Raw genomic sequence first — 19447 nt, 5'->3', positions numbered from 1 at the left:
CCTACCTCTCGGACCAATAGCTGCCCGGCACCAAATCATCATTTCACTTTTTGGGGGCATGGCAATAGGGAAAGGGTCACACATTCTTACGCTACCAATCTCACCGCCGGAGAGTTCCACCTGTTGCCGTCGCCTCAGTGCCCGGATCTCTTTCTGGAGCACTCGCTGCTCGCCGGAGCTGGCGTTCTTGGCAACCTGTTGTAAAAGGAAAATCACCTCTGCAAGACAATTTTCAATTACATTAGTTCCTAGCGTTATCTTTGGGTGACTCTCGTGTTTGTCAATGTCTACAATAATCAGTCCCTGTGCTGCCAGTTCGACTCTACCAATTTTAATGGTCGCCTCTTTAAATCTGATCTGTGGCACGGGCTGACCATTGCTGGCGATGATACTCAAGTCGTCGTCAGGGTAGCGGGTTATATCCGAGTCATTCCAGTACTGCTTGAAGAGCACGTACGGAATGGTGGTGACCTGTGACCCGGTGTCCAGTAGGGCACTCATAGGGATGCCATCCAGTACCACAGGCAAGACTGGACGCCCTCCGACATATTTGTCGCGCCAGTTCGATGGGCCTTGTGGTCTTTTTCCTGGGGGTTGGCCCTCTACCCCCAGGTTGTGCCAGTTTAAAGGACAGTACCTTGCCATATGTCCGGGTTGATTGCAGCGGCGGCAGATGGGTCGTCCGTCCTCGTTGTACCGGTCACTGGGTCTTCCTCTGGCCGGTGGGGTCCTCCTTGGTCGACGCCACGGGATGTTCTCCGGTCCGGATGCCAGCTGGATCTTCCCTGGAGTGGAAGCCTGTGAAGACTGCACAGTTCGGGTTAACGCAGCAACGCTTTTAGCTAGCTCTTGGACCTGATGGTGCAGGTCTGGAGCCGGGTCATTGTTCAAAGCCTGCGCATCAGCCCCTACAGGCCCTGCCGACAAGGGCGCCGCCTCCTGGTGGTAAGTGATAGCTGGGCGCCTGTGGGTCACAACGCCATCCGGTGCCGGTTCTCGGAGCACCCGGATGGCTCTGTCCTTGAACTGTGCAAATCCCAGATGAGGGTCCTGTAGGGCCATTGCCCGCAACTGGGTTCGGTGGGCATTGCAATATAAACCCTCTATAAATTGTTCAGTCAACAGCCTGTCCTCGTCTCCCACGCCGTCAGGGTCGGTCTGCTTAACGGCTCTCAGGGCCTCTTGTAGGTTCAGGGCATAGTCCCTTATACTCTCATGGGCCCGCTGTTTGCACCCGTAGAATCTAAGCTTGATCTCGGCTGAGGTGCGGGTATCAAAGGTGTCCTTCAGCCGGGTTAGTATCCCTGCGACAGTCCTCCCCCCAGGTGGCCAGGACTTTACCTCCCTTCGGGCTGCTCCGGTTAATTGGGCCACCAGGATGCTCACTTTTTGCTCTTCTGTGAGGGGGTACACCTGGAAGAGGCTATCCAGCCTTTCTCTAAAGTCCTGCAGGGTATGTGACTCCCCTGAGTACTGGGGTAGCCAGGCTGCCCCCAGGATATAGGGCATGGTGAAAGGCATGACCGCGACAGCGGTGGCGCTGGCGGGGGTTGAAGCGGTGAAGCTCTCCTCCGTATCCGACATCCTTCTCCCCCCTAGTGGACCGTGGCCTACCTTGCGATGATCCTCTTCCGTAGGCCGCGGCTCCGCAGTGGATCGTCAGGGTTGAGGACCTTCCGTCGCGCTCCGGTGACGTCGGCGTCTGCTGGGCTCCTTCCAGGACCTTACGCAACGTCCGGACGTGAGGCGGGGCTTCAGTTCTCGCGGGCTTTTTGGAGTCCACGCCCCTCTTCTTCCCGCGCGGCGTCCTCAAGATGGCGTCCAACGGCGGGAAAACTCCACGGATGGCGGGAAGAAGGCTGAAGATGGCGCCGGATGGCGGGAATCTTCACAGATGGCGGGAAGAAGGCTGAAAATGGCGCCGGATGGCGGGAATCTTCACCACAGGTGAGTTTGAAAGTCTCTTTTTCAGGCACGCAGTACCCGGTGGTTGCGGGCACGAAATCCTGCCGACTACGCCAAAGTTGACGCGCCCCTGGGCCTGCTGTGTCGCGCAGCGTCTCGCGCTCGGGGGCTTACCCGGAACCGGATCAGATGAGGGTTGTAGTCTCCGAGTGGCGGGGACCCGGTCCGTGCCCAGGGAGTCAAACTCAGTGTGTGGCAGTCTTGATAGGTGTTATTTGAGTGTCGACTACGCCACCCGTTGATTTGCAGCTATGGAGCTGCCGCTGCAGGGCAGACCGCTGAGGCCGATGTAGAATTGTGCAGCGTGATAGTATAACCCCCAACGGGAGGGGTATGGCCTCAGGGCAGCCGACGTGGAAGATGGGGGTAGCAGGAACCACTCAGAGACGGTGCGGTGTAATTCAGGGTCTTTACTGGTAACAACGATAGACCCTCCCGGAGTACTTGCTAGCGAACGGGGCCTGGTCAGTCCTTGAGCAGATGGGATCTCCCCTGGCCAGGCGGAGTTGTAGGCCTCCCAAACTGACTGTACTCTTCTGGCTACCTTGCTAGAAGCGGATATAAGTAGCCCACGTCCCTGAGTGTGCCGTGTGGTGCTCACCCGTATGGCCGGTGACTCGGGGCCTTCTAATGGCTTCCGCTCCACGTTGGCGGTGCTGGTCCCACGCGTGTGACCTTGCCTTCGGGTTTCTGGGCCTGAGGACCTGAAATCCCCTGCCGGTCGGCTTCTGCTGCTGGGTAAGAGTTAGTCCCCACAGCCTCGGACGCCGGGTCCGGTAAGAAAGCTTCTCAGTCAGGGCGAGCTCTGCAGCTGCCAGCCCCTGACTCATAGTAGTATTGCTCCCACTGAGCTTCTGCTGTTTCTTCCTATGACTGTTTCTTGTCTCTGCTTCTTCTCTACTCCTAACCCTGCCTCAGCCCCGGGTTTATATAGGGGAAGTTCTTCCCCTCCCAAGACTGGGCAGGAGGTGTGGCATGCACAGGATCCCTGACCAAAGGACCTCCCACCTGCTCTCAGACATAACATTACATTACTGTGGAAACCAGACCCCTGGGGTGCCACATGTGCGCTTGTGAAAAAAGGAATGGAAAAAAGGCATAGAGGAGAGTGACCCCTGCTGGTGGAAGTAAGAAAAAGCAAAAGCCTACAGCACCTGGTATTCCCAGGCGGTCTCCCATCCAAGTACTAACCAGGCCCAACCCTGCTTATAATCGGAGATCAGACGAGATCAGGGTGGTGTGGCCATAGGCAGAGACAAGCCTCTCACTTGCTGCTTTTCTACTTTGACGTCCGGTTGCCGGCTGCCCTTTCCAGTGCTTAGTAAGACAAGGTGCTTTTATGCTTTCCTTTCTCTTCACTTTTTTGCTGGCTCCTTAAAAAGGTCTTGTAGACAGAACGCCCCGCTCACAGCCGCTGAGCTCACTGATCGGCTGCCGCGCTGTCGACGGAACGTCAGCGTCGCGGCCAATGCCACAGGCCGGGAGCAGCGGCGAGACTCACCGGTAGACCTGGGTAGGGTGAGTAGAGCGCGGTTAGTTGCTTTCTAATAGCCTGCAGCCGGGGATTAACTTTTAATGAAAGGGAGCAACCCTTTTGACTGTCTGCAGCGCGCCGTACCTAGGATGCGCACACTCACACACAGCGAGCATGCACAAGTTGCTCGCACGAGACCACATTCCCTATTTGCACCTGCAGCTTTTCCGCCACCATGCGTCAGACTCTCCTGCCTGTCTTATTATTATTTCAGGGCCTTAGCAGGAACCACCCCCTCAATTCCCTCCCGCTCCTTCCTAGCACTGAGGTTAGCTCCTGGGCAGCTGTCTGATTGGGTTAGTTACACAAGCTTCTTTGAAGAAGAAGACGTTACTTCTGCTGGCCCTCGTTAGGCGGTCACCCTCTAAAACCATCCCCTGGGCAGCTGCTGAAAGCCTGGCCCCTTCACAGCGCGAGATGCTTTTAACGCCATCATTTGCATACGGCCGGCTGCGGGGTCAATAAGCACTCCTAGCCGTGGCAAGGAGCTCGGTGTGAGGCCTGGTAGAGGCGGCGGGGTTGCGTCCTTATCTTAGAGGTCTTGGGGGGCTTGGGAGGCTTGGGAATTCCAGCCTCTACTTTACGTAAGGTCGGTGTCCAGCAAGGCGCCACTCAATGCTAGCCGAGCTGCGCAAGATGGCAAAACGTCATCAAAATTGTCTACAATACCTGGTGTTCTCAGGAGGTGTCCCAACCAAGTATTTCCGAACCCATCTCTGCTTTGCTTCTGAGATCGGACGTATCCAAGGTGGTATGGCCAGTAGACGCTGCTTGGCCCATCGCCCGGCCAGCCTTCCTCAGGCTCGCGTGGGGACGAGAACTCTGGCCGTTCTGGGGCGGTCTCCGAAGGACCGATGCATAGGCTGTGCCGTCCCTATAGGTGTTGTTTGTTGAGCAATGAAACACCTGCCGCATCAGATGTGTTTAAAAATGGCTCGGCGCAGGGTCTCCTGCAGGCTAAACCGTTCATCGCGGGGATGTGACAGAAAGAGCAAGCTGGACCCGCAACTTGGGGTGGAGCGAAACGCCCAGGAGTGAATGAAGGAAGAGGGTGAGATGGTTGCGAGTGAATTTGAGCTGCTCTTCGGGGGGGTCGTGTGGCCTGCAAAGGTGTTTTGCTTGGGTTGTGCTGTAAACTGGCCTCCAGGTTACCGGTGGTTGCCTCCAGGTCAGCGGTGGTTGCCTCCAGTCATGCGGGAGTCACTGGTCCTGGTGAAAAGAAGCCTAGTATTAAAAGTAAATAAGCAACAATGCTGGAGGCCCACGGTGATGAGAAGGATGCTGGTATTTTGCAAGGATTAAATAGCGCAAGAGAGAAAGCAAATGAAAAGAAGAAAGGAGCATGTGTGCGCTTGTGAAAAAAGGAATGGAAAAAAGGCATAGAGGAGAGTGACCCCTGCTGGTGGAAGTAAAAAAAAGCAAAAGCCTACAGCACCTGGTATTCCCAGGCGGTCTCCCATCCAAGTACTAACCAGGCCCAACCCTGCTTATAATCCGAGATCAAACAAGATCAGGTGTGTTCAGGGTGGTGTGGCCATAGGCAGAGACAGGCCTCTCACTTGCTGCTTTTCTACTTTGACGTCCGGTTGCCAGCTGCCCTTTCCAGTGCTTAGTAAGACAAGGTGCTTTTGTGCTTTCCTTTCTCTTCACTTTTTTGCTGGCTCCTTAAAAAGGTCTTGTAGACAGAACGCCCCGCTCAGAGCCGCTGAGCTCACTGATCGCCTGCCGCGCTGTCGACGGAACGTCAGCGTCGCGGCCAATGCCACAGGCCGGGAGCAGCGGCGAGACTCACCGGTAGACCTGGGTAGGGTGAGTAGAGCGCGGTTAGTTGCTTTCTAATAGCCTGCAGCCGGGGATAAACTTTTAATGAAAGGGAGCAACCCTTTTGACTGTCTGCAGCGCGCCGTACCTAGGAAGCGCACACTCACACACAGCGAGCATGCACAAGTTGCTCGCACGAGACCACATTCCCTATTTGCACCTGCAGCTTTTCCACCACCATGCATCAGACTCTCCTGCCTGTCTTATTATTATTTCAGGGCCTTAGCAGGAACCACCCCCTCAATTCCCTCCCGCTCCTTCCTAGCACTGAGGTTAGCTCCTGGGCAGCTGTCTGATTGGGTTAGTTACACAAACTTCTTTGAAGAAGAAGACGTTACTTCTGCTGGCCCTCGTTAGGCGGTCGCCCTCTAAAACCATCCCCTGGGCAGCTGCTGAAAGCCTGGCCCCTTCACAGCGCGAGATGCTTTTAACGCCATCATTTGCATACGGCCGGCTGCGGGGTCAATAAGCACTCCTAGCCGTGGCAAGGAGCTCGGTGTGAGGCCTGGTAGAGGCGGCGGGGTTGCGTCCTTATCTTAGAGGTCTTGGGGGGCTTGGGAGGCTTGGGACTTCCATCCTCTACTTTACGTAAGGTCGGTGTCCAGCAAGGCGCCACTCCATGCTAGCCGAGCTGCGCAAGATGGCAAAACGTCATCAAAATTGTCTACAAAACCCGGTGTTCTCAGGAGGTGTCCCAACCAAGTATTTCCGAACCCATCTCTGCTTTGCTTCCGAGATCGGACGTATCCAAGGTGGTATGGCCAGTAGACGCTGCTTGGCCCATCGACCGGCCAGCCTTCCTCAGGCTCGCGTGGGGACGAGAACTCTGGCCGTTCTGGGGCAGTCTCCGAAGGACCGATGCATAGGCTGTGCCGTCCCTATAGGTGTTGTTTGTTGAGCAATGAAACACCTGCCGCATCAGAAGTGTTTAAAAATGGCTCGGCGCAGGGTCTCCTGCAGCCTAAACCGTTCATCGCGGGGATGTGACAGAAAGAGCAAGCTGGACCCACAACTTGGGGTGGAGCGAAACGCCCATTAGTGAATGAAGGAAGAGGGTGAGATGGTTGCGAGTGAATTTGAGCTGCTCTTCAGGGGGGTCGTGTGGCCTGCAAAGGTGTTTTGCTTGGGTTGTGCTGTAAACTGGCCTCCAGGTCAGCGGTGGTTGCCTCCAGTCATGCGGGAGTCGCTGGTCCTGGTGAAAAGAAGCCTAGTATTAAAAGTAAATAAGCAACAATGCTGGAGGCCCACGGTGATGAGAAGGATGCTGGTATTTTGCAAGGATTAAATAGTGCAAGAGAGAAAGCAAATGAAAAGAAGAAAGGAGCATGTGTGCGCTTGTGAAAAAAGGAATGGAAAAAAGGCATAGAGGAGAGTGACCCCTGCTTGTGGAAGTAAAAAAAAGCAAAAGCCTACAGCACCTGGTATTCCCAGGCGGTCTCCCATCCAAGTACTAACCAGCCCCAACCCTGCTTAGATTTCAAGATCAGACGAGATCAGGTGTGTTCAGGGTGGTGTGGCCGTAGGCAAAGACAGACCTCTCACTTGCTGCTTTTCTACTTTGAAGTCCGGTTGCCGGCTGCCCTTTCCAGTGCTTAGTAAGACAAGGTGCTTTTGTGCTTTCCTTTCTCTTCACTTTTTTGCTGGCTCCTTAAAAAGGTCTTGTAGACAGAACGCCCCGCTCAGAGCCGCTGAGCTCACTGATCGGCTGCCGCGCTGTCGACGGAATGTCAGCGTCGCGGCCAATGCCACAGGCCGGGAGCAGCGGCGAGACTCACCGGTAGACCTGGGTAGGGTGAGTAGAGCGCGGTTAGTTTCTTTCTAATAGTCTGCAGCCGGGGATTAACTTTTAATGAAAGGGAGCAACCCTTTTGACTGTCTGCAGCGCGCCGTACCTAGGAAGCGCACACTCACACACAGCGAGCATGCACAAGTTGCTCGCACGAGACCACATTCCCTATTTGCACCTGCAGCTTTTCCGCCACCATGCGTCAGACTCTCCTGCCTGTCTTATTATTATTTCAGGGCCTTAGCAGGAACCACCCCCTCAATTCCCTCCCGCTCCTTCCTAGCACTGAGGTTAGCTCCTGGGCAGCTGTCTGATTGGGTTAGTTACACAAGCTTCTTTGAAGAAGAAGACGTTACTTCTGCTGGCCCTCGTTAGGCGGTCGCCCTCTAAAACCATCCCCTGGGCAGCTGCTGAAAGCCTGGCCCCTTCACAGCGCGAGATGCTTTTAACGCCATCATTTGCATACGGCCGGCTGCGGGGTCAATAAGCACTCCTAGCCGTGGCAAGGAGCTCGGTGTGAGGCCTGGTAGAGGCGGCGGGGTTGCGTCCTTATCTTAGAGGTCTTGGGGGGCTTGGGAGGCTTGGGACTTCCAGCCTCTACTTTACGTAAGGTCGGTGTCCAGCAAGGCGCCACTCAATGCTAGCCGAGCTGGGCAAGATGGCAAAACGTCATCAAAATTGTCTACAATACCTGGTGTTCTCAGGAGGTGTCCCAAACAAGTATTTCCAAACCCATCTCTGCTTTGCTTCCGAGATCGGACGTATCCAAGGTGGTATGGCCAGTAGACGCTGCTTGGCCCATCGACCGGCCAGCCTTCCTCAGGCTCGCGTGGGGACGAGAACTCTGGCCGTTCTGGGGCGGTCTCCGAAGGACCGATGCATAGGCTGTGCCGTCCCTATAGGTGTTGTTTGTTGAGCAATGAAACACCTGCCGCATCAGATGTGTTTAAAAATGGCTCGGCGCAGGGTCTCCTGCAGGCTAAACCGTTCATCGCGGGGATGTGACAGAAAGAGCAAGCTGGACCCGCAACTAGGGGTGGAGCGAAACGCCCAGGAGTGAATGAAGGAAGAGGGTGAGATGGTTGCGAGTGAATTTGAGCTGCTCTTCGCGGGGGTCGTGTGGCCTGCAAAGGTGTTTTGCTTGGGTTGTGCTGTAAACTGGCCTCCAGGTTACCGGTGGTTGCCTCCAGGTCAGCGGTGGTTGCCTCCAGTCAGCTGGGAGTCGCTGGTCCTGGTGAAAAGAAGCCTAGTATTAAAAGTAAATAAGCAACAATGCTGGAGGCCCACGGTGATGAGAAGGATGCTGGTATTTTGCAAGGATTAAATAGCGCAAGAGAGAAAGCAAATGAAAAGAAGAAAGGAGCATGTGTGCGCTTGTGAAAAAAGGAATGGAAAAAAGGCATAGAGGAGAGTGACCCCTGCTTGTGAAGTAAGAAAAAGCAAAAGCCTACAGCACCTGGTATTCCCAGGTAGTCTTCCATCCAAGTACTAACCAGGCCTGACCCTGCTTAGTTTCCGAGATCAGACGAGACTGGGCGTGTTCAGGGTGGTGTGGCCGGAGGAAGAGACAGGCCTCTCACTTGCTGCTTTTCTACTTTGACGTCCGGTTGCCGGCTGCCCTTTCCAGTGCTTAGTAAGACAAGGTGCTTTTGTGCTTTCCTTTCTCTTCACTTTTTTGCTGGCTCCTTAAAAAGGTCTTGTAGACAGAACGCCCCGCTCAGAGCCGCTGAGCTCACTGATCGGCTGCCGCGCTGTCGACGGAACGTCAGCGTCGCGGCCAATGCCACAGGCCGGGAGCAGCGGCGAGACTCACCGGTAGACCTGGGTAGGGTGAGTAGAGCGCGGTTAGTTGCTTTCTAATAGCCTGCAGCCGGGGATTAACTTTTAATGAAAGGGAGCAACCCTTTTGACTGTCTGCAGCGCGCCGTACCTAGGATGCGCACACTCACACACAGCGAGCATGCACAAGTTGCTCGCACGAGACCACATTCCCTATTTGCACCTGCAGCTTTTCCGCCACCATGCGTCAGACTCTCCTGCCTGTTTTATTATTATTTCAGGGCCTTAGCAGGAACCACCCCCTCAATTCCCTCCCGCTCCTTCCTAGCACTGAGGTTAGCTCCTGGGCAGCTGTCTGATTGGGTTATTTACACAAGCTTCTTTGAAGAAGAAGACGTTACTTCTGCTGGCCCTCGTTAGGCGGTCGCCCTCTAAAACCATCCCCTGGGCAGCTGCTGAAAGCCTGGCCCCTTCACAGCGCGAGATGCTTTTAACGCCATCATTTGCATACGGCCGGCTGCGGGGTCAATAAGCACTCCTAGCCGTGGCAAGGAGCTCGGTGTGAGGCCTGGTAGAGGCGGCGGGGTTGCATCCTTATCTTAGAGGTCTTGGGGGGCTTGGGACTTCCAGCCTCTACTTTACGTAAGGTCGGTGTCCAGCAAGGCGCCACTCCATGCTAGCCGAGCTGGGCAAGATGGCAAAACGTCATCAAAATTGTCTACAATACCTGGTGTTCTCAGGAGGTGTCCCAACCAAGTATTTCCGAACCCATCTCTGCTTTGCTTCCGAGATCAGACATATCCAAGGTGGTATGGTCAGTAGACGCTGCTTGGCCCATCACCCGGCCAGCCTTCCACAGGCTCGCGTGGGGACGAGAACTCTGGCCGTTCTGGTGCGGTCTACGAAGGACCGATGCATAGGCTGTGCTGTCCCTATAGGTGTTGTTTGTTGAGCAATGAAACACCTGCCGCATCAGATGTGTTTAAAAATGGCTCGGCGCAGGGTCTCCTGCAGGCTAAACCGTTCATCGCGGGGATGTGACAGAAAGAGCAAGCTGGACCCGCAACTAGGGGTGGAGCGAAACGCCCAGGAGTGAATGAAGGAAGAGGGTGAGATGGTTGCGAGTGAATTTGAGCTGCTCTTCGGGGGGGGTCGTGTGGCCTCCAAAGGTGTTTTGCTTGGGTTGTGCTGTAAACTGGCCTCCAGGTTACCGGTGGTTGCCTCCAGGTCAGCGGTGGTTGCCTCCAGTCATGCGGGAGTCGCTGGTCCTGGTGAAAAGAAGCCTAGTATTAAAAGTAAATAAGCAACAATGCTGGAGGCCCACGGTGATGAGAAGGATGCTGGTATTTTGCAAGGATTAAATAGCGCAAGAGAGAAAGCAAATGAAAAGAAGAAAGGAGCATGTGTGCGCTTGTGAAAAAAGGAATGGAAAAAAGGCATAGAGGAGAGTGACACCTGCTTGTGGAAGTAAGAAAAAGCAAAAGCCTACAGCACCTGGTATTCCCAGGCAGTCTCCCATCCAAGTACTAACCAGGCCTGACCCTGCTTAGTTTCCGAGATCAGACGAGATCGGGCGTGTTCAGGGTGGTGTGGCCGGAGGAGGAGACAGGTCTCTCACTTGCTGCTTTTCTACTTTGACGTCCGGATGCCGGCTGCCCTTTCCAGTGCTTAGTGAGACAAGGTGCTTTTGTGCTTTCCTTTCTCTTCACTTTTTTGCTGGCTCCTTAAAAAGGTCTTGTAGACAGAACGCCCCGCTCAGAGCCGCTGAGCTCACTGATCGGCTGCCGCGCTGTCGACGGAACGTCAGCGTCGCGGCCAATGCCACAGGCCGGGAGCAGCGGCGAGACTCACCGGTAGACCTGGGTAGGGTGAGTAGAGTGCGGTTAGTTGCTTTCTAGATTAACTTTTAATCAAAGGGAGCAACCCTTTTGACTGTCTGCAGCGCGCCGTACCTAGGAAGCGCACACTCACACACAGCGAGCATGCACAAGTTGCTCGCACGAGACCACATTCCCTATTTGCACCTGCAGCTTTTCCGCCACCATGCGTCAGACTCTCCTGCCTGTCTTATTATTATTTCAGGGCCTTAGCAGGAACCACCCCCTCAATTCCCTCCCGCTCCTTCCTAGCACTGAGGTTAGCTCCTGGGCAGCTGTCTGATTGGGTTAGTTACACAAGCTTCTTTGAAGAAGAAGACGTTACTTCTGCTGGCCCTCGTTAGGCGGTCGCCCTCTAAAACCATCCCCTGGGCAGCTGCTGAAAGCCTGGCCCCTTCACAGCGCGAGATGCTTTTAACGCCATCATTTGCATACGGCCGGCTGCGGGGTCAATAAGCACTCCTAGCCGTGGCAAGGAGCTCGGTGTGAGGCCTGGTAGAGGCGGCGGGGTTGCGTCCTTATCTTAGAGGTCTTGGGGGGCTTGGGAGGCTTGGGACTTCCAGCCTCTACTTTACGTAAGGTCGGTGTCCAGCAAGGCGCCACTCAATGCTAGCCGAGCTGGGCAAGATGGCAAAACGTCATCAAAATTGTCTACAATACCTGGTGTTCTCAGGAGGTGTCCCAAACAAGTATTTCCAAACCCATCTCTGCTTTGCTTCCGAGATCGGACGTATCCAAGGTGGTATGGCCAGTAGACGCTGCTTGGCCCATCGACCGGCCAGCCTTCCTCAGGCTCGCGTGGGGACGAGAACTCTGGCCGTTCTGGGGCGGTCTCCGAAGGACCGATGCATAGGCTGTGCCGTCCCTATAGGTGTTGTTTGTTGAGCAATGAAACACCTGCCGCATCAGATGTGTTTAAAAATGGCTCGGCGCAGGGTCTCCTGCAGGCTAAACCGTTCATCGCGGGGATGTGACAGAAAGAGCAAGCTGGACCCGCAACTAGGGGTGGAGCGAAACGCCCAGGAGTGAATGAAGGAAGAGGGTGAGATGGTTGCGAGTGAATTTGAGCTGCTCTTCGCGGGGGTCGTGTGGCCTGCAAAGGTGTTTTGCTTGGGTTGTGCTGTAAACTGGCCTCCAGGTTACCGGTGGTTGCCTCCAGGTCAGCGGTGGTTGCCTCCAGTCAGCTGGGAGTCGCTGGTCCTGGTGAAAAGAAGCCTAGTATTAAAAGTAAATAAGCAACAATGCTGGAGGCCCACGGTGATGAGAAGGATGCTGGTATTTTGCAAGGATTAAATAGCGCAAGAGAGAAAGCAAATGAAAAGAAGAAAGGAGCATGTGTGCGCTTGTGAAAAAAGGAATGGAAAAAAGGCATAGAGGAGAGTGACCCCTGCTTGTGAAGTAAGAAAAAGCAAAAGCCTACAGCACCTGGTATTCCCAGGTAGTCTCCCATCCAAGTACTAACCAGGCCTGACCCTGCTTAGTTTCCGAGATCAGACGAGACCGGGCGTGTTCAGGGTGGTGTGGCCGGAGGAAGAGACAGGCCTCTCACTTGCTGCTTTTCTACTTTGACGTCCGGTTGCCGGCTGCCCTTTCCAGTGCATAGTAAGACAAGGTACTTTTGTGCTTTCCTTTCTCTTCACTTTTTTGCTGGCTCCTTAAAAAGGTCTTGTAGACAGAACGCCCCGCTCAGAGCCGCTGAGCTCACTGATCGGCTGCCGCGCTGTCGACGGAACGTCAGCGTCGCGGCCAATGCCACAGGCCGGGAGCAGCGGCGAGACTCACCGGTAGACCTGGGTAGGGTGAGTAGAGCGCGGTTAGTTGCTTTCTAATAGCCTGCAGCCGGGGATTAACTTTTAATGAAAGGGAGCAACCCTTTTGACTGTCTGCAGCGCGCCGTACCTAGGATGCGCACACTCACACACAGCGAGCATGCACAAGTTGCTCGCACGAGACCACATTCCCTATTTGCACCTGCAGCTTTTCCGCCACCATGCGTCAGACTCTCCTGCCTGTTTTATTATTATTTCAGGGCCTTAGCAGGAACCACCCCCTCAATTCCCTCCCGCTCCTTCCTAGCACTGAGGTTAGCTCCTGGGCAGCTGTCTGATTGGGTTATTTACACAAGCTTCTTTGAAGAAGAAGACGTTACTTCTGCTGGCCCTCGTTAGGCGGTCGCCCTCTAAAACCATCCCCTGGGCAGCTGCTGAAAGCCTGGCCCCTTCACAGCGCGAGATGCTTTTAACGCCATCATTTGCATACGGCCGGCTGCGGGGTCAATAAGCACTCCTAGCCGTGGCAAGGAGCTCGGTGTGAGGCCTGGTAGAGGCGGCGGGGTTGCGTCCTTATCTTAGAGGTCTTGGGGGGCTTGGGAGGCTTGGGACTTCCAGCCTCTACTTTACGTAAGGTCGGTGTCCAGCAAGGCGCCACTCCATGCTAGCCGAGCTGGGCAAGATGGCAAAACGTCATCAAAATTGTCTACAATACCTGGTGTTCTCAGGAGGTGTCCCAACCAAGTATTTCCGAACCCATCTCTGCTTTGCTTCCGAGATCAGACATATCCAAGGTGGTATGGTCAGTAGACGCTGCTTGGCCCATCACCCGGCCAGCCTTCCACAGGCTCGCGTGGGGACGAGAACTCTGGCCGTTCTGGTGCGGTCTACGAAGGACCGATGCATAGGCTGTGCTGTCCCTATAGGTGTTGTTTGTTGAGCAATGAAACACCTGCCGCATCAGATGTGTTTAAAAATGGCTCGGTGCAGGGTCTCCTGCAGGCTAAACCGTTCATCGCGGGGATGTGACAGAAAGAGCAAGCTGGACCCGCAACTAGGGGTGGAGCGAAACGCCCAGGAGTGAATGAAGGAAGAGGGTGAGATGGTTGCGAGTGAATTTGAGCTGCTCTTCGGGGGGGGTCGTGTGGCCTCCAAAGGTGTTTTGCTTGGGTTGTGCTGTAAACTGGCCTCCAGGTTACCGGTGGTTGCCTCCAGGTCAGCGGTGGTTGCCTCCAGTCATGCGGGAGTCGCTGGTCCTGGTGAAAAGAAGCCTAGTATTAAAAGTAAATAAGCAACAATGCTGGAGGCCCACGGTGATGAGAAGGATGCTGGTATTTTGCAAGGATTAAATAGCACAAGAGAGAAAGCAAATGAAAAGAAGAAAGGAGCATGTGTGCGCTTGTGAAAAAAGGAATGGAAAAAAGGCATAGAGGAGAGTGACACCTGCTTGTGGAAGTAAGAAAAAGCAAAAGCCTACAGCACCTGGTATTCCCAGGCAGTCTCCCATCCAAGTACTAACCAGGCCTGACCCTGCTTAGTTTCCGAGATCAGACGAGATCGGGCGTGTTCAGAGTGGTGTGGCCGGAGGAGGAGACAGGTCTCTCACTTGCTGCTTTTCTACTTTGACGTCCGGTTGCCGGCTGCCCTTTCCAGTGCTTAGTGAGACAAGGTGCTTTTGTGCTTTCCTTTCTCTTCACTTTTTTGCTGGCTCCTTAAAAAGGTCTTGTAGACAGAACGCCCCGCTCAGAGCCGCTGAGCTCACTGATCGGCTGCCGCGCTGTCGACGGAACGTCAGCGTCGCGGCCAATGCCACAGGCCGGGAGCAGCGGCGAGACTCACCGGTAGACCTGGGTAGGGTGAGTAGAGCGCGGTTAGTTGCTTTCTAGATTAACTTTTAATCAAAGGGAGCAACCCTTTTGACTGTCTGCAGCGCGCCGTACCTAGGAAGCGCACACTCACACACAGCGAGCATGCACAAGTTGCTCGCACGAGACCACATTCCCTATTTGCACCTGCAGCTTTTCCGCCACCATGCGTCAGACTCTCCTGCCTGTCTTATTATTATTTCAGGGCCTTAGCAGGAACCACCCCCTCAATTCCCTCCCGCTCCTTCCTAGCACTGAGGTTAGCTCCTGGGCAGCTGTCTGATTGGGTTAGTTACACAAGCTTCTTTGAAGAAGAAGACGTTACTTCTGCTGGCCCTCGTTAGGCGGTCGCCCTCTAAAACCATCCCCTGGGCAGCTGCTGAAAGCCTGGCCCCTTCACAGCGCGAGATGCTTTTAACGCCATCATTTGCATACGGCCGGCTGCGGGGTCAATAAGCACTCCTAGCCGTGGTAAGGAGCTCGGTGTGAGGCCTGTTAGAGGCGGCGGGGTTGCGTCCTTATCTTAGAGGTCTTGGGGGGCTTGGGAGGCTTGGGACTTCCAGCCTCTACTTTACGTAAGGTCGGTGTCCAGCAAGGCGCCACTCCATGCTAGCCGAGCTGGGCAAGATGGCAAAACGTCATCAAAATTGTCTACAATACCTGGTGTTCTCAGGAGGTGTCCCAACCAAGTATTTCCGAACCCATCTCTGCTTTGCTTCCGAGATCGGACGTATCCAAGGTGGTATGGCCAGTAGACGCTGCTTGGCCCATCGCCCGGCCAGCCTTCCTCAGGCTCGCGTGGGGACGAGAACTCTGGCCGTTCTGGGGCGGTCTCCGAAGGACCGATGCATAGGCTGTGCCGTCCCTATAGGTGTTGTTTGTTGAGCAATGAAACACCTGTCGCAACAGATGTGTTTAAAAATGGCTCGGCGCAGGGTCTCCTGCAGGCTAAACCATTCATCGCGGGGATGTGACAGAAAGAGCAAGCTGGACCCGCAACTTGGGGTGGAGCGAAACGCCCAGGAGTGAATGAAGGAAGAGGGTGAGATGGTTGCGAGTGAATTTGAGCTGCTCTTTGGGGGGGGTCGTGTGGCCTGCAAAGGTGTTTTGCTTGGGTTGTGCTGTAAACTGGCCTCCAGGTTACCGGTGGTTGCCTCCAGGTCAGCGGTGGTTGCCTCCAGTCATGCGGGAGTCGCTGGTCCTGGTGAAAAGAAGCCTAGTATTAAAAGTAAATAAGCAACAATGCTGGAGGCCCACGGTGATGAGAAGGATGCTGGTATTTTGCAAGGATTAAATAGCGCAAGAGAGAAAGCAAATGAAAAGAAGAAAGGAGCATGTGTGCGCTTGTGAAAAAAGGAATGGAAAAAAGGCATAGAGGAGAGTGACCCTTGCTGGTGGAAGTAAGAAAAAGCAAAAGCCTACAGCACCTGGTATTCCCAGGCAGTCTCCCATCCAAGTACTAACCAGGCCCAACCCTGCTTAGCTTCCGAGATCAGACAAGATCAGGCGTGTTCACGGTGGTGTGGCCGTAGGCAGAGACAGGCCTCTCACTTGCTGCTTTTCTACTTTGACGTCCGGTTGCCGGCTGCCCTTTCCAGTGCTTAGTAAGACAAGGTGCTTTTGTGCTTTCCTTTCTCTTCACTTTTTTGCTGGCTCCTTAAAAAGGTCTTGTAGACAGAACGCCCCGCTCAGAGCCGCTGAGCTCACTGATCGGCTGCCGCGCTGTCGACGGAACGTCAGCGTCGCGGCCAATGCCACAGGCCGGGAGCAGCGGCGAGACTCACCGGTAGACCTGGGTAGGGTGAGTAGAGCGCGGTTAGTTGCTTTCTAATAGCCTGCAGCCGGGGATTAACTTTTAATGAAAGGGAGCAACCCTTTTGACTGTCTGCAGCGCGCCGTACCTAGGAAGCGCACACTCACACACAGCGAGCATGCACAAGTTGCTCGCACGAGACCACATTCCCTATTTGCACCTGCACCTTTTCCGCCACCATGCGTCAGACTCTCCTGCCTGTCTTATTATTATTTCAGGGCCTTAGCAGGAACCACCCCCTCAATTCCCTCCCGCTCCTTCCTAGCACTGAGGTTAGCTCCTGGGCAGCTGTCTGATTGGGTTAGTTACACAAGCTTCTTTGAAGAAGAAGACGTTACTTCTGCTGGCCCTCGTTAGGCGGTCGCCCTCTAAAACCATCCCCTGGGCAGCTGCTGAAAGCCTGGCCCCTTCACAGCGCGAGAGAGATGCTTTTAACGCCATCATTTGCATACGGCCGGCTGCGGGGTCAATAAGCACTCCTAGCCGTGGCAAGGAGCTCGGTGTGAGGCCTGGTAGAGGCGGCGGGTTGCGTCCTTATCTTAGAGCTCTTGGGGGGCTTGGGAGGCTTGGGACTTCCAGCCTCTACTTTACGTAAGGTCGGTGTCCAGCAAGGCGCCACTCCATGCTAGCCGAGCTGGGCAAGATGGCAAAACGTCATCAAAATTGTCTACAATACCTGGTGTTCTCAGGAGGTGTCCCAACCAAGTATTTCCGAACCCATCTCTGCTTTGCTTCCGAGATCGGACGTATCCAAGGTGGTATGGCCAGTAGACGCTGCTTGGCCCATCGACCGGCCAGCCTTCCTCAGGCTCGCGTGGGGACGAGAACTCTGGCCGTTCTGGGGCGGTCTCCGAAGGACCGATGCATAGGCTGTGCCGTCCCTATAGGTGTTGTTTGTTGAGCAATGAAACACCTGTCGCAACAGATGTGTTTAAAAATGGCTTGGCGCAGGGTCTCCTGCAGGCTAAACCGTTCATCGCGGGGATGTGACAGAAAGAGCAAGCTGGACCCGCAACTTGGGGTGGAGCGAAACGCCCAGGAGTGAATGAAGGAAGAGGGTGAGATGTTTGCGAGTGAATTTGAGCTGCTCTTTGGGGGGGGTCGTGTGGCCTGCAAAGGTGTTTTGCTTGGGTTGTGCTGTAAACTGGCCTCCAGGTTACCAGTGGTTGCCTCCAGGTCAGCGGTGGTTGCCTCCAGTCATGCGGGAGTCGCTGGTCCTGGTGAAAAGAAGCCTAGTATTAAAAGTAAATAAGCAACAATGCTGGAGGCCCACGGTGATGAGAAGGATGCTGGTATTTTGCAAGGATTAAATAGCGCAAGAGAGAAAGCAAATGAAAAGAAGAAAGGAGCATGTGTGCGCTTGTGAAAAAAGGAATGGAAAAAAGGCATAGAGGAGAGTGACCCTTGCTGGTGGAAGTAAGAAAAAGCAAAAGCCTACAGCACCTGGTATTCCCAGGCAGTCTCCCTTCCAAGTACTAACCAGGCCCAACCCTGCTTAGCTTCCGAGATCAGACAAGATCAGGCGTGTTCACGGTGGTGTGGCCGTAGGCAGAGACAGGCCTCTCACTTGCTGCTTTTCTACTTTGACGTCCGACTGCCGGCTGCCCTTTCCAGTGCTTAGTGAGACAAGGTGCTTTTGTGCTTTCCTTTCTCTTCACTTTTTTGCTGGCTCCTTAAAAAGGTCTTGTAGACAGAACGCCCCGCTCAGAGCCGCTGAGCTCACTGATCGGCTGCCGCGCTGTCGACGGAACGTCAGCGTCGCGGCCAATGCCACAGGCCGGGAGCAGCGGCGAGACTCACCGGTAGACCTGGGTAGGGTGAGTAGAGCGCGGTTAGTTGCTTTCTAATAGCCTGCAGCCGGGGATTAACTTTTAATGAAAGGGAGCAACCCTTTTGACTGTCTGCAGCGCGCCGTACCTAGGAAGCGCACACTCACACACAGCGAGCATGCACAAGTTGCTCGCACGAGACCACATTCCCTATTTGCACCTGCAGCTTTTCCGCCACCATGCGTCAGACTCTCCTGCCTGTCTTATTATTATTTCAGGGCCTTAGCAGGAACCACCCCCTCAATTCCCTCCCGCTCCTTCCTAGCACTGAGGTTAGCTCCTGGGCAGCTGTCTGATTGGGTTAGTTACACAAGCTTCTTTGAAGAAGAAGACGTTACTTCTGCTGGCCCTCGTTAGGCGGTCGCCCTCTAAAACCATCCCCTGGGCAGCTGCTGAAAGCCTGGCCCCTTCACAGCGCGAGATGCTTTTAACGCCATCATTTGCATACGGCCGGCTGCGGGGTCAATAAGCACTCCTAGCCGTGGCAAGGAGCTCGGTGTGAGGCCTGGTAGAGGCGGCGGGGTTGCATCCTTATCTTAGAGGTCTTGGGGGGCTTGGGAGGCTTGGGATTTCCATCCTCTACTTTACGTAAGGTCGGTGTCCAGCAAGGCGCCGCTCCATGCTAGCCGAGCTGCGCAAGACGGCAAAACGTCATCAAAATTGTCTACAATACCTGGTGTTCTCAGGAGGTGTCCCAACCAAGTATTTCCGAACCCATCTCTGCTTTGCTTCCGAGATCGGACGTATCCAAGGTGGTATGGCCAGTAGACGCTGCTTGGCCCATCGACCGGCCAGCCTTCCTCAGGCTTGCGTGGGGACGAGAACTCTGGCCGTTCTGGGGCGGTCTCCGAAGGACCGATGCATAGGCTGTGCCGTCCCTATAGGTGTTGTTTGTTGAGCAATGAAACACCTGCCGCATCAGATGTGTTTAAAAATGGCTCGGCGCAGGGTCTCATGCAGGCTAAACCGTTCATCGCGGGGATGTGACAGAAAGAGCAAGCTGGACCAACAACTTGGGGTGGAGCGAAACGCCCAGGAGTGAATGAAGGAAGAGGGTGAGATGGTTGCGAGTTAATTTGAGCTGCTCTTCGGGGGGGTCGTGTGGCCTGCAAAGGTGTTTTGCTTGGGTTGTGCTGTAAACTGGCCTCCAGGTTACCGGTGGTTGCCTCCAGGTCAGCGGTGGTTGCCTCCAGTCATGCGGGAGTCGCTGGTCCTGGTGAAAAGAAGCCTAGTATTAAAAGTAAATAAGCAACAATGCTGGAGGCCCACGGTGATGAGAAGGATGCTGGTATTTTGCAAGGATTAAATAGCGCAAGAGAGAAAGCAAATGAAAAGAAGAAAGGAGCATGTGTGCGCTTGTGAAAAAAGGAATGGAAAAAAGGCATAGAGGAGAGTGACCCTTGCTGGTG

General features: G+C 54.6%; 3 non-coding genes and 6 pseudogenes across 3 annotated transcripts; all 9 read right to left on the bottom strand.

The window, feature by feature from the left end:
- Window positions 1-3107: 3107 nt before the first annotated feature.
- Window positions 3108-3216, bottom strand: LOC141269934 (5S ribosomal RNA; annotated as a pseudogene).
- Window positions 3217-4922: 1706 nt separating this feature from the next.
- Window positions 4923-5041, bottom strand: LOC141267118 (5S ribosomal RNA). The gene has a single exon (XR_012321132.1). It is a non-coding gene; the product is annotated as a 5S ribosomal RNA (ribosomal RNA).
- A 1685-nt stretch (window positions 5042-6726) lies between these two features.
- LOC141267437 (5S ribosomal RNA) lies at window positions 6727-6845 on the bottom strand (annotated as a pseudogene).
- Window positions 6846-8550: 1705 nt separating this feature from the next.
- Window positions 8551-8669, bottom strand: LOC141269563 (5S ribosomal RNA; annotated as a pseudogene).
- Window positions 8670-10367: 1698 nt separating this feature from the next.
- On the bottom strand, window positions 10368-10486 carry LOC141267683 (5S ribosomal RNA; annotated as a pseudogene).
- Window positions 10487-12175: 1689 nt separating this feature from the next.
- On the bottom strand, window positions 12176-12294 carry LOC141268096 (5S ribosomal RNA; annotated as a pseudogene).
- A 1707-nt stretch (window positions 12295-14001) lies between these two features.
- LOC141268011 (5S ribosomal RNA) lies at window positions 14002-14120 on the bottom strand (annotated as a pseudogene).
- A 1691-nt stretch (window positions 14121-15811) lies between these two features.
- On the bottom strand, window positions 15812-15930 carry LOC141266762 (5S ribosomal RNA). Its single transcript, XR_012320788.1, has one exon. It is a non-coding gene; the product is annotated as a 5S ribosomal RNA (ribosomal RNA).
- A 1710-nt stretch (window positions 15931-17640) lies between these two features.
- Window positions 17641-17759, bottom strand: LOC141267111 (5S ribosomal RNA). The gene has a single exon (XR_012321126.1). It is a non-coding gene; the product is annotated as a 5S ribosomal RNA (ribosomal RNA).
- Window positions 17760-19447: the final 1688 nt, after the last annotated feature.

The sequence above is a fragment of the Phyllobates terribilis genome, unplaced genomic scaffold (genome assembly GCF_046119375.1).
Source record: "Phyllobates terribilis strain yellow unplaced genomic scaffold, ASM4611937v1 Scaffold_4__5_contigs__length_816908805, whole genome shotgun sequence".
Classification (NCBI taxonomy): Eukaryota; Metazoa; Chordata; class Amphibia; order Anura; family Dendrobatidae; genus Phyllobates; species Phyllobates terribilis.
Note: the sequence above shows the minus strand (reverse complement) of the source record. Positions and strands in the feature narration are given on the sequence as shown.